The 13,860-nt window shown below is 50.7% G+C and overlaps 1 long non-coding RNA gene across 2 annotated transcripts; it reads left to right on the forward strand.

Moving 5' to 3' along the window:
• The first annotated feature begins 3,233 nt into the window (after positions 1–3,233).
• Positions 3,234–7,240, forward strand: LOC109770113 (uncharacterized). 2 transcript variants are annotated; one of them, XR_012184724.1, is made up of 3 exons: positions 3,234–4,130; positions 5,263–5,693; positions 5,831–7,240. It is a non-coding gene; the product is annotated as an uncharacterized lncRNA (long non-coding RNA). The 2 variants fall into 2 exon arrangements; XR_012184725.1 differs by having other exon boundaries at positions 5,307–5,693.
• The last annotated feature ends 6,620 nt before the right edge of the window (positions 7,241–13,860 follow it).

Genomic DNA, 13,860 nt, shown 5'->3' on the forward strand with positions numbered 1-13,860 from the left:
GCCCCCTTCCTTCCTCCTTCTCGAGCCCCCCGTCTTTGTCCACCGTCGCTGCGCTTCCGCCATCCTCTGCCCTCTTGCTTCTCGCAGCCGCCATGGCGCCCAAATCCACCAAAGGCAAGGGAGTGGCCAAAGATGACGGGGCGACGGAGCAGCCGCAGAGCGAGCTGGTGGTGCGACGGGCGCAGTTCGCCTACTTCCCTTCGACGATCGACGTGTTCGAGCTCCGGGAGTTCTTCAAATCTCCGTGGGGGGTGAAGACGGGGGGAGAAACGACGGGGCATCCAGCCACACGCGTCATCCCCGCCTGTGCCGAGGCCGCCCCAAATCGGTACCCCTTCTTTGTCGACTACTTCTCCTGCGGGCTCTGTCCCCCCTTCTCTGATTTCTTCAACGATGTTATGCACACCTACGGCTTCTGCCTTCTGGATTTCACTCCGAATGCCGTGGCGTGCATGGCTCTCTTCGCGCACCTCTGCGAAGGCTTCGCCGGGGTGCACCCCAACGCGGCGCTCTTCCGCCACTACTTCTCCCCTCGGATCCAAGCGGGGGGCGCCATCTCCGGTTGCGTCGCCTGGATTCCGAGGGCCAAGGGGACATACCTGGAGGGCACCATGAAGGAGAGGTGGGAAGAGTGGCGGGGCCGGTGGTGCTGGATTGAGGAGGAGGACCCGCCAGCATTCTGCGAGGTTCGCCGGGAGCCGCCGGTCCGTGGAAACGACTGGGGCGATGTCGACGCCGACGACGAGAAGCTCACGACTGCCACCACTAGGATCCTTCGGCTCACCGAGGCCGGGCTCACCCTCAAAATGATCGGGCGGACTTCATCCGCCGCCGAATCGCTCCTCTGCACAACAAGGGGAGGCCGGCCTGGCTTTTTACGAATGCTGCTGACATCATGAGGCTCCGCCCCGGCCTCGACCACAACCCGACGGTGCTGAGGCACGCCCATCTCTGCCAACGGATCTTCCAGCTTGAGGTCAAAAAAGACGGCGAGGTTGAGCGGTCCAGCAAGGCTGCGAGGGCTGCCGCGAAGGCCGACAAGGTTGCCAAAGAGCCCGTTTTCAAGTTGCCGGCGGGAGTGGTCCCGCTGTGCAACAATTCTCGCCGGTCCGACATCATCGCCATGATGCCGGACTTCAATGCGCACGGCCTTGACCCGAGCTGGGTCGAGCCGGACGAACTCCAGGTGCAGGAATTCTTCGATACCTTGCACGAGGGGTACGTCACCGCTGAGCCGCGGCTCATCCAGGATACCTCCGAGGCGAAGCTGGACTACATCGCCGGCAGGGTGGCGGAGGCGGAGCTCGCCAGGGAGGCCGGCAGCGCCGGCGGCGTGGAGGACAAGGCCGCGGTGGAAGCGGAGGAAGAAGAGCTTGCCCAGTGGGCGGCGGCCGCTGGGGAGGCCAGCGGCGCCGGCACCGGGGCTCCCCTCGTCGAGGACGTGGTCGATGAGTCGTCGTCGGAGGAGGACGGGGGGGAGGAGACCGCGACCGCCGACCCTCCAGTCACTGGAAGAGGGCGAGTCCTGCGGTGGGCCACCTCCGGCCGGGCCGCGCAGCTGTGGCAGGCCCAGGAGACGTCTGCGCGCCAGACGAGGGCTGCGGCGACGAAGAAGGCGGTGAAGGCCGTGGCGGCGAAGAAGAAGGCATCCGCTTCTTCGTCGTCCAAGCGTGCCCAGACGCCACCGCCTCCCCCCTCGCCGGCAGACGTTGGCGCGGGGATCGCTTTTGACTTTGGACCCCTTAGCCCGGAGAGGAAGAGGAAGGCTGCAGAGGAGGAGGAGGAGGAGGAGGAAGAGTAAGCTCTGCTTTTCCCCTGCTCTTCTTTTTTGCTTTCTCCATTTCCTCAAATGGTGCCGCCCATTCTGAATCATCTTCATCCCGCAGGGACGTGGAGACGCTGGCCCAAAGGGCGAAGAGGGCCAGGACTTCGACGCGCGGCCAGCCCCCGGCAGGCACCTCCGGCGCGCCACTAGTGGTGTTGAGCAGCCCGGACAGCAGCCCCCGGCCCAGCCCCCAGCGTGAGTCCATCACCCGTCCTTCGTCGACGTGCGCTAGGGGTATGATACTTTGGTACTGACCATGCCATGGATGTAGGAGGGGAGCAGCAGCAAGGGGAGCCACGGAGGGCTTCTCCCAACGCGCTGCCCCCATCGACCACGCCGCCCCGAGGGGCGTCCCCGGCATGTGTACCAAGCACCGAGCCCATGCACACGGAGGAGGAGAACGCAGGCGCCGGTGGCTTCGCCTCGACGCCGGACCTTGGCGGAGAGGGGACTTCTGCTTCTCGGCTTGGCGCGGGTAAGCCACTCGCTTTCCGTTTCTGCTCGCGCTCTTTCTTTCTTGTTTTTTTACTGGCTTTTGATCTTGGCCCCACCCTATCTCCTTCTTGGCACTCAGACTTCCCCTCGATGGACCCAGAGGACGTCGATACCGTCATCGAGGATGTCGCTAAGGACGCCGCGGCGCAGGCCGAGAAGATCGCCGCCGAGGAAAGTGCCAAGGGCGCAGCTGAGGACGCCGCCAAGGGGCCCGCCGGGGAGGCCGGCAAGGCCGCTGCCGAGGAGGAGGTGGTGGATGACCAGCCCTCCTCCTCCGCTGCCTCCGGCTCCGGCAGGTACCTGAGGGTGGGTGATGACTTGTTCGTCCACCTCCCAGGCGCGTCGAGCACCAGGGCTCCCATCGAGGGAGAGGTGTTTGACGACAAAGTGCTTGCCGCCGCCGGGCTCGAGGTCGTTGACGAGCCGGGCGTTGGTGGCGACAGCTCCCAGGAGGAGCGGCTGCTCCAGGCCATGGGCGCCAGCTTTCGGAAGCTCCAGGCGCTCCACCGCGCCCGTTTGGACAAGGCCAAGTCCAGGACGGCGGTGGTGGAGAAGGCGGAGGCGGACCTCCAGGGGCGCGTCGCCGAGGCGCAGGACTGGTTCCGCCATGCTCAAGATGAGTTGAAGGCCGCCCAGGGCGAGCTGGCCAAGCGTGACGTGGAGCTCACCAGGAGGTCTCTCCTTGTGGTTACAAAAGAAGTGATTTGGGACCCCTAAAAAAGTGATTTGGGGAAGAAAACCGTCCTAGGAGCGCTATCCATGGGCAGGCCCAAATAAGCTATTTATCCTGGTCGGCCCAGCCCAGCGATAACTGAAGACTCGTCTAGCCCATGGTCCAAATACCATCGGCTTACTGATCTCTACTATTATAAAGGGGATCGAACGTCGTGATGGTTCAACCTCCCCTTCTAGTTCGACCACCTCCTTCGATTCCCCCGCCTCCTACGACAGCCATCGCGCGGAGTCCCCGCACGCGAAAAAATCGGATCGCCTCCCCCACCACGCCTCGCATGAACGACAAAACCACGAACGCACATCCCACCTCCCCCACCTCCAACTCCTCCAAATCCCTCGTTGTCTATCCCGTGGCTCTCCGGAGAGGAATCGCCGCCGCCGTCCTTCTTAGCGAACTTGAGCAGCAGCACACGGTGGATCCTCGCTCTTGCCATCTCATCTCGTCCTCACCGAGTCTAGGAGAAAGCTCGACGAGAAGGAGCGCTTCGTTGACGGGGGGAGGGGCTGAGGCAGGACGCTATGATGAAGGCCGCCATGTCGGCGAGCCCGACCATTCGCGCCTCGCGGCCGTGCAAGGTGAGGAAGAGGAACAACTCCAATCTCCGTGGGCGGGCCGTCCAGGAGGAGGATGAGGTGCTGCCGATCTCAGTGATTGCAGAGAGGTTGGAGGAGGAAGACCAAAGACGTCGATGTACCGATTGCCCTGGGCGACGATCGCTACCCTGCCTGGATCGCCTTCGCCTATGCTTCCTCCTCTCACCTGCTCATGGACCTGTGAGCGACCTTTCTTCCTCCCTCATGGTGCGATCTATGTTTTTTATTATGCGGGGAGTGTGATCTATGTTCTCTGGTTCAAAATTGTGTTGGTCTGGTCCGAAGTAAGAGAAGCGACCTTGGAAGGAAAAGGAGCCTTTGCACGCTAGCAGCCGGGAGTTTCCGTGGCAACGAGTGTGTACTCTGATCGGTATTGGTGTGATTGTTTTATTCTCATTTGACTATGTGCGTGGTGTCCTATTCAGTCTGCCATGGAGTAATCAGATGACAGTGAAGGAGCGTGGTGGAGGAATCATGTGAGGTTTGTACACAAAGTTGTATTTATTTACTCAGTTTATGATTAGGATTTTCTTAGTTACATGAGAATTCAGTTGCCAGATTCATGTTTTACGAGTTAGGATAGATAATTTAAGCTAAGTTTATTAGCTGAAACTATAGTTCTGGTATGAAACTGGCAATGGAATTTGCACTTTGGCAGTCACTACGTTAGTTACTCTACTTTGAGCATATGTGTTATTGATTCTTCTCATGGACTGCACTCATAGACCAATAAAATGTGTTGATCAATTCTTCTATGTGCGTTGGAAGAGAATGACCGATTCAGTCAAAAATGTATCCAAAATTGATTTCCTGTTCTTTGCACCCAGTTCATTTCCTGGATCAATTGGGAAATAAATCCATAGTTTTAAACAATAAAAAGGCCTGATAGACAACAACTCCTCTTTTTATTAGATCTTTAAAGTTCCTGGACAGAATGTTCTGAAACATCTTCGTGTTACCGGACATGTCTACGAAATTTATGAAGGATACTTGTATGATCCTGGATCAAGCTATATAAACCACTAGCATATATAAATTTCTGAAACTCAGATGGATCAAGTCTGGTAGCAGAGTAGCTAGCGAAATAGCTCAAATCGGGGCACTGATTGATCGACTAGCAACACACACGCACACGAAAGCTGATGGTATAGCAGCCACTGGCATGCAACGTACATGTTGTTTATGTTTCTTCAACTCATGATGATACAACCTAGGAACTACTTGCGTTTATACAAGCTATAATAGCACTTGACTAAGTACAATTAGCAACACTGCTTAACTTTGACAATAGTGGGATCTTTAGGCAACCAGATTAGAGGACTAGCTAGCCCACTATTTTATCCAGATTCATTGTGCTAACTGCTAACTGAAGAAGTTCTGAGCTACTCCCTCCGTCCCATAATGTAAGATGCTTTTTGGCACTAATGTAGTGTCAAAAGACATCGTACATTATGGGACGGAGGGAGTATCATCTAACTTCGCTATTATAGATTTATTTTTATAGCCCATGTTTTGCTTTTCCCACATATTGAACATTTTATGGAATGAACGCATTTAGCTGGAGGGGTTATTAGGGTCATGAATGTTGTTTCAATTTTTTTCGGATAATGAAGGTTCTAGATCCTCAAAAGACTGATCGCGCATTTGTGGAGAATAGTGGGACAACTAGCAAGGTTGGATCAGCGTTGGCGACCAACAACAATGGTGACGGACGTACAAGTTTATTGTCCCGTGGCAACGCACGGACACTCAACTAGTATATATAGAAGGGGCTTGACCTACTCGCAACGCCGCCGCATTTCTCCAACCCTCTCACCGCTTCCTCACCACCTCCGAAAGCTCAGCAGGCCATGGCTGGATAGACAAGCATGTCCGCTGATCGAGCAGCTTAAGCCCTCCATGCCCTGCGCTCGTGCGTGATTCGCATCTATGACTGCACAGCAGAGTTTCTTGTTCTGAAAATTCGGAATTAGTTCGCGTTCCGAAGGCTCCAGATCTGAAGTTAGGAATTGGAGGCTCAGAGAATTGCATATTACTGCTACAGGTATGGACTTTTGGGGTTTTCTTGTTCCCGTCAAAAGATTGCAACTTTCGCATCCTTTTATCTCTCTATTACAGTATTCCCGATGTATTCAAGTCTCGTCAATTAATTCTATTGTATTTTATCTCTTTGGGACTCAGGGTATTCGAGGATTAGTTGGTTCGATGGGTCGCAAGTTTCTGAATATGGTCCTGCACGAGTATGGCAGTAGAATGTATTCGCTGTGCCGCATCAAGCTCTCCACCCATCTCTTCTATCCGACAGCAAAAGACGCAACAACAGCCCATGAAGATGCAAATGCAAGGAAGAAGAAGCATGGGGGATGGCCATCAACGATCTCGAGCTGCAAGCGCCCGCCAAGTACTTTGGTCAACTTCTCGGTGCCACCCAGCACTGCTGCCGCCAGTAACATGCGTTTCTTCTCCCTCCTGCCTGAGCAGGGAGAGTCCTCTGTCATGTTCACATACCCTTCTTGCAACTCCTCAGTCTACGATATGGACATGAAGTCTTTCGTTCTGCAAACCGTATGATTCCATCACCGTATCCATTAGGAACCGATGCAGCAGCGGCAATTTCTTGGACCACGAAGATGATCACGGCCTCTACGTCATGAACAGCTTGGACGACAGCTTTGAGTTCTTCAATTACTGCAAGGTTGGCTTATCTACCTATCCGTTACTGTACAATAAGTGGTACTGGAGTCCTCTGCCGTCTCCACCGTCCCGCACCAGTCCTCTTGTTGCAGCGGCGGTGATTGACAACTCCACCATATGCGCGTCATCCAAGAACGGCACATACACCTTTGATATTTCGAGGGAGGTGTGGAGCCACACTGGCAGCTGGGTGCTGCCCTTCCACCGCGCAGCAGAGTATGTCCCTGAGCTTGGACTCTGGTTCGGCCTCCAGGCCCCTGGCACCTGGCAAAATCGCTTATGTGCATTGACCTTTCATCCTCTGCCATGGCGGAATCTGCTCCTTCACCCCTGCATGATTGGGAATACCTCGATCTCCTGCCTGATGAGTTGCTGCCGGTGGGGCGTGCCTTGGTGAACCTGGGCTCAGGCAAGTTTTGCATCGCCACCCACTGCAGGAAGAACAGGTCTGAACACCAGGAGGAGGACGAGTTGGAGAATATTAGGAGTTTGGGTGGAAATGGGGGTGTGCAAACTCTCTTGACTGGCGTGGAGGTGGTCCGCTGCGCCGACGGGCTCCAGCTTATCCACCACAAGTCCCAACGTTACAACATTGAAAACTTAAGTATCCACTGCGTGCTCTGACTCGTTTTATTACCTGCCCGATCATCCCAATCTGAGCCATGTACTCCCTCTGTAAACAAATATAAGAGCGTTTAAATCATTAAAATAGTATTCTAAACACTCCTATATTAGTTTACGGAGGGAGTACTAGTTAGCTTTACCTAGTGGCTGGATGCATCACTCTGTTATGATTACCTGTAAGTCGGGACTGACAAAATAATACTCTTACTATTGTTTGCTGTTGATGCTCAGGGCCGGTCCTGAGATTTTGGGGGCCCGGGGCGAAACTAAAAATGAGGGGCCCAATTTTGCATCAAAAGTACTCCCTCTTTTCGTAAATATAAGTATTTTTTAGAGATTCAAATAGAGACTACATACGGAGCAAAATGAGTGAATCTACACTCTAAAATATGTTTATATACATATGTATGTAGTCCGTATTGAGATCGCAAAAAAGGACATATTTAGAACGGAAGGAGTACGACAAACAAACAATGCATCATGTTGATAAAGATAATTACTTAATTATCAATTAACGTATAAGGAATAATGAATGATAGTTTGACCAATGATTAAAATCGTCGGATAAAGGAAAACGCAGCAACCAAATTTACAACAAAATTTTAGCCTAAATCAGCATGACCAAATTTACAACAAAATTTTACCCTAAATCAGCACGATCTCCCGTGATCTTGGCCGTTTCGCCCGCCATACAAAATCATGAATATGATATTACCTTAGATCGGTTGAATCGGTGTCAATAATTGTCTAATTGGGTGCTCGGCATTGACGCGGCGTGTATATGCGTCTGGGGCAAGCGCTTGGCTATGTGATGATCACGTGTGTGCTAGGTGATTCCCGTGATGGCGTTGATGGAGTAGAGCACTAGAGATGGAAGAGCGGAGTTCAGCCATGAAACGGCGACTCCGTTTAAAGATCGCGATCGCGGCTGGGATACTCGAAGACTTTAAGCCTCGATCTGATCTGGGAATGAAATTAGGGAAACTCTTTTTAAAATAGATGTGAATTAGGATACTTCTTTTAAGGAAGGGAATTATAGTAAACTTTAACATGCATCACGCGATAACTCGTACAACCCTACGACGACTACAAGGAGTTCGGCCTATATATGGGCCCTGACTGAACGAGTGGGATATGTGCGTGCGTGTGGGCTACCGAGAGCTGCATGTGTGACTGCTTGCCTAGCCCAGGGCCAGCGCGTAGCTGCGAAACTGCTACGTATCTGCTGATCTTTACGTCGGTAGGCTACCACGTACGTACCTTGGTGGGGGGCCCTGGAGTGGGGGGCCCCGGGGCGGCCGCCCCCCCTCCCCCCCCTCAGGGCCGGCCCTGTTGATGCTGCCAAACACCGATTTTTCTTGGCTATGTTTCATGCCTTGCGTCAACTGTGGTGTTTTAAGCCGAGTTTTTTTTTATAACTCCGCTCTCCAGCATTTTATTCATATAGCAGATGCATGCCTGCGTGCAACACGCTTGACAGAAACCCAGGGGCTACATAGTCATATTACACACGACTCTACAGTGAGAGCTTCTTTAGCACAAAACTGAGCAGCAAAATTAACTTTCCTACTCACGTAATGAAGCTCAAACCACTGCATACTTAGGATCACCTCTTCAATCTCCCTGATAATATGGACACCAACTGACTTCCCTCTGTTCGATTCTCCCACATAGCTTTCACAGCTTGGCTATCAGTTTCAATGAGCACAAACTGAAATCCCTTATCTCTTGCCATATACTCCCTCCGTTCCTAAATATAAGTCTTTTTAGACATTTCAAATGGACAACAACATACGGATGTATATAGACATATTTTAAAGTGTAGATTTACTCATTTTGCTTTGTATGTAGTCACTTGTTGAAATCTCTAGAAAGACTTATATTTAGGAACGGAGGGAGTACACAGCATCTGGGCAAGCAAACAACTCAGAGAATTAAGGAGTCAGTCACGCCCAATATGACACGCACTGTAGGCGTGTTTGGTTCAAGTTTCAAACAGTAGTCGCATTGCATACACTTCTCAACCCAGCCTGGGTGAGCAAAAACAGCCCCAAATGCGTCATCTGCAAGTTGTTTGGTTGCCTGCATCGAGGGTCGCTGCATTAGGTAATACCCAAGTGCACTTTGTTTGGTTGCCTGCATTAGCCCAAGTGGCACATGAACACGGTGTTTGGTTGCCCGCATGGGATGTGATTAAGAGCTAGCACTTGCACCACACAGGGTTAAGAGCTAGCAGAGGGAGGGGGAGAAGAAATGCAGTGTGCGCCGGACTGTGGCGCCGTGTCCGACATGACGAGCATGGAGTCGTCAACGAGCGACCCCGTCGGCGGCACGGCGAGCGACACCGTTGACGAACTAGTTGCGGTGCTCGCGTAAAGACAGTCGACAGAGGAGGAGAATGCAGTGCTCGCGCCATGGTATACCGCGAGGGGCTGAGAGGGACGGTCCAACGCACGCCGGCAGCGACCCGGAGACGAGGAGGACTAGCAATAGCAAGCAGCACCGACTTGGCTGCGAGCTGAGCAAGCAAACCAGGGCCGACCTCTCTCAATTGGTCGCTGCTCCCTCCAGCTTGCTCCCGCAGCTGCGCCCTGGGCCGCGGCCGTCTTGATTCGCGCTGGTGACTGAGGCGGTGAAGAAGGGAGGTCGAGGGAGGGGTCGCCGGCCGCCTGCCATCCCGGACCGGAGCACAACGCCGGCGAGAGAGACAAATGGGGGCGGGGACCAGGCCGTCCGCGCCAACGGTGGCTCTGCTCGCCGTCGCCGCCTGCTGCGCGGCGCTCCTCGTCGCGGCCGCGCCGCCGCCGCACCACCAGCCGCAGCAGTAGCACAAGCACTCAGGATCGTCAGTGCAGTAGACTGCTGTCCAAAAAAAGATGAAGCTATAATCGTCAAAACCAAAAACTTACAACACGAATGTTGTGAGGAACTGCGAGATTAGGCTGCCGGTCAAAGGAAAACTCAAACGATCGATCGTGCGTGACGAATCTGACAAAATTCGTCAAGAACAGTTTCAAATGGGAAGACGAAATTAAGAACTTACAGCCGACGAAATTACGAACCGATCGCCTGAATGGAACCATAGCATCGAGGTGCATCTTTTTCGTGTAGAGCTTACCTCGAATCGAAGCACCATTGTGTAGATCAGAGAGAGGAGATTAGATAGAAGCTTACTCGAGGTTGAAGAAGACCTCAGCTAATCACCTAGCATCTCTCCCATCTCCACTATGCAAGGGCCCGCTAGCGCTTGCCTCGGCCTGGCTCACCAGAAACTGCCGATTCGTGCGTTTCCAGCGAGGCAGGCTATGAGCTGCTTTAAGAAGCGTGCGGTGCAGGCCCACAATGAAAACGGGCAACCAAACATGCTTCTTTCTTTTCGCGCGGGCCTGATTGGGCCCTATACGGGCAACCAAACACGACCTGTGCTGATAGAAATTCACCATTATGATCACGGACTGGGAGTCCTGTTCCCCCCTTCCCGCAGGCGCAACCAACGGCCCGTCCGTATCTATCTATCTTCTATTATGATAGACTATCTATCTTCTATTATGATAGAAAAGTAACGGTGGAGATTGAGCAGTCTAAAGTTATGATATTTGAACGGCTGAGATTGAAAGTATATAATGGTTGAGATTAAAAGTTCCAAAAGTTTTTTTAGGTAAAAGTTCTAAAAGTTACGTAGAACAATATCGTGTACAATTCTTAGAATCCGACACGTAACTACGTGAAAAAATAACATGTACTCTACGTCCTATCAACAGCCAATCGGAACAAAAAAAACACAGCAAATATCAACATGTGTCGTTGAAACGTACTACAAGTTGAGTCCAACACGGATAAGTAAAGGAACCAGATCGTTAAAAAGAAACATGCATGTGGTGACCGCACCAATTAGAATAAGAGTTGGAGTAGCATTGCATGCAACGACCTCATGATAATGTCATCAGGTAAATAAAAAATAGAAAGTTGAATTTATTGAAAGAAAAAATAATTTTGCATTAATAGAAGTAAAAAAAAGGTTTCATAGGAATAAAATTCCACAAATAGCTTAATTTATAACAATGTTTTAAATCAAATAGAAGAGTTAACATTGCACATCATCATATTTAGATTAAATATATTATATTATTGCGTAAAAAACTAATATATTACTAAAACAAGACACAAATAAGCCATCACGTTAATTCATATAGGCTTGAAATACATGTTCTGTTGATCCAAATAACAAAGACTGAGATTAAAAGATTTTAAGAGTTAATATAAGTCCCTTTAGAGATTTAAAAAAATACATACAGATGTAGATAGACATATTTTAGAATGTAGATTCACTTATTTTGCTCCGTATATATTCCTTATTGAAATCTTTAAAAAGACTAATATTTAGGAACGGAGGGAGTATAATGATATTGAAGCGTATACACATGTTTCATTGGAAACGTACAACACATGCATACACATTCTTTTCTTCTAAACACAGTAGGATATACACAGGTTTATTGGAACGGATTTGCTAATGGAAAAGTATAAACCATTATGCTACTCGGAAGGGAGATGCCATGTCTACGTATATGGATATGAAATTGGTGTCCGGCAATAATTTAGAACTAATACATCGTCCCGAAAAAGAATTACAACTAATCACTAGTAGAAAAAGAGGCTTCCATACGCCCCTATTAGTCCCCAAAACAATCGAACCGCGACAAAAGGGGCCTTTAGTCGCGGTTCGGGAGGAAACCCGCGACCAACTATCTGGGCCCAGCGCGCTCGGTCGACAGCTGGCGGACGGGAGGGGCTTTAGTCCCGGTTGGCCTGGGCAACCGGGACTAAAGGTCCCCGAAGGCCTTTAGTCGCGGTTGGCCAGGCCAACCGCGACTAAAAGCCCATCCAGCTGGCGGACGGGAGGGGCTTTAGTCCCGGTTGGCCTGGCCAACCGGGACTAATGGTCCCCGAAGGCCTTTAGTCGCGGTTGGCCAGGCCAACCGGGACTAAAGGCCCATCCCTATATATAGGACTCAGCTCACTTCACAATTTTCAGAAGGGGGTGGTGGGTTTGCTTTCGGTTCCTCCTATGCACACAAGGTGTTCGATGAAATGCCCGAGAGCCTGAAACAAACATGATATGAAGTGTCCAAGCCACACTTGAGCTTTCTCATTTATTTTTCCTCCGCGATCGCGGTTAGCAACTTGAACCTTTCATGTGTCATTGATAAAATATGCATGTGTGTAGTTCATTGTTTAATTTGTATTATTTCTAGCTAGTTAGTTTAACAAATGCATGATGGTTAATTATATACTTTATATAATAATAATGCAGATGAATCGGCAATGGATGTACGGTTCCCGACTCTCCGGCGAGTTCACTACGGGTTTGAAAGATTTCCTCGTAGTGGCAAATGCGAACAAGCAGCAAGGTTTTATTATCTGTCCATGTGCTGTCTGTAAGAATCAGAAGGGTTACTCCTCCTCAAGAGACGTTCACATGCACCTGCTTCGGCACGGTTTCATGCCAAGCTATAATTGTTGGACCAAGCATGGAGAAAGAGGGGTTAGAATGGAAGAAGATGAAGAAGGGGATGATATCGATGACAACTATCATGATCATTTCGGTGATACTTTCATGGAGGATGATGCTGAAGGTGGGGAAGGGTTAGGTGAAGGTGAAGAAGAGGCACATGACGAGCCCGCTGATGATCTTGGTCGGACCATTGCTGATGCACGGAGACGCTGCGAAACTGACAAGGATAGGGAGAATTTGGATCGCATGTTAGAGGATCACAAAAAGTCGTTGTATCCAGGATGCGATAATAGTCTGAAAAAGCTGGGCTGCACACTGGATTTGCTAAAATGGAAGGCACAGGAAGGTGTAGGTGACTCATCATTTGAAAATTTGCTGAAAATGTTGAAGAATATGTTTCCGAAGAATAACGAGTTGCCCGCCAGTACGTATGAAGCAAAGAAGGTTGTCTGCCCTCTAGGTTTAGAGGTTCTGAAGATACATGCATGCATTAACGACTGCATCCTCTACCGCGGTGAATACGAGAATTTGAATGAATGCCCTGTATGCACTGCATTGCGTTATAAGATCAGAGGCGATGACCCTGGTGACGATGTTGAGGGCGAGAAACCCAGGAAGAGGGTTCCCGCCAAGGTGATGTGGTATGCTCCTATAATACCACGGTTGAAACGTCTGTTCATGAACAAAAAGCATGCCAAGTCGTTGCGATGGCACAAAGAGGACCGTAAGTCCGACGGGGAGTTGAGACACCCCGCTGATGGAACGCAATGGAGAAAGATCGACAGAGTGTTCAAAGATTTTGCAGCTGACGCAAGGAACATAAGATTTGGTCTAAGTACTGATGGCATGAATCCTTTTGGCGAGCAGAGCTCCAGCCATAGCACCTGGCCCGTGACTCTATGCATCTACAACCTTCCTCCTTGGTTGTGCATGAAGCGGAAGTTCATTATGATGCCAGTGCTCATCCAAGGTCCAAAGCAACCCGGGAACGACATCGATGTGTACCTAAGGCCATTAGTTGATGAACTTTTACAGTTGTGGGCCAGACCTGGTGTACGTGTCTGGGATGAGCACAAAGGAGAGGAATTTGACCTACGAGCGTTGCTTTTTGTAACCATCAACGATTGGCCTGCTCTCAGTAACCTTTCGGGACAGACAAATAAGGGATACAATGCATGCACGCACTGCTTACATGAGACTGAAAGTGTACGTTTGGTTAATTGTAAGAAGAACGTGTACCTGGGTCATCGTCGATTTCTTCCCTGAAATCATAACGTAAGAAAGAAAGGCAAGCATTTCAACGGCAAGGCAGATCACCGGCCGAAGCCTGCGGAACGTACTGGTGCTAAGATATTTGATATGGTCAAGGATTTGAAAG

The sequence above is a fragment of the Aegilops tauschii genome, chromosome 5 (assembly GCF_002575655.3).
Source record: "Aegilops tauschii subsp. strangulata cultivar AL8/78 chromosome 5, Aet v6.0, whole genome shotgun sequence".
NCBI classification, from domain to species: domain Eukaryota; kingdom Viridiplantae; phylum Streptophyta; class Magnoliopsida; order Poales; family Poaceae; genus Aegilops; species Aegilops tauschii.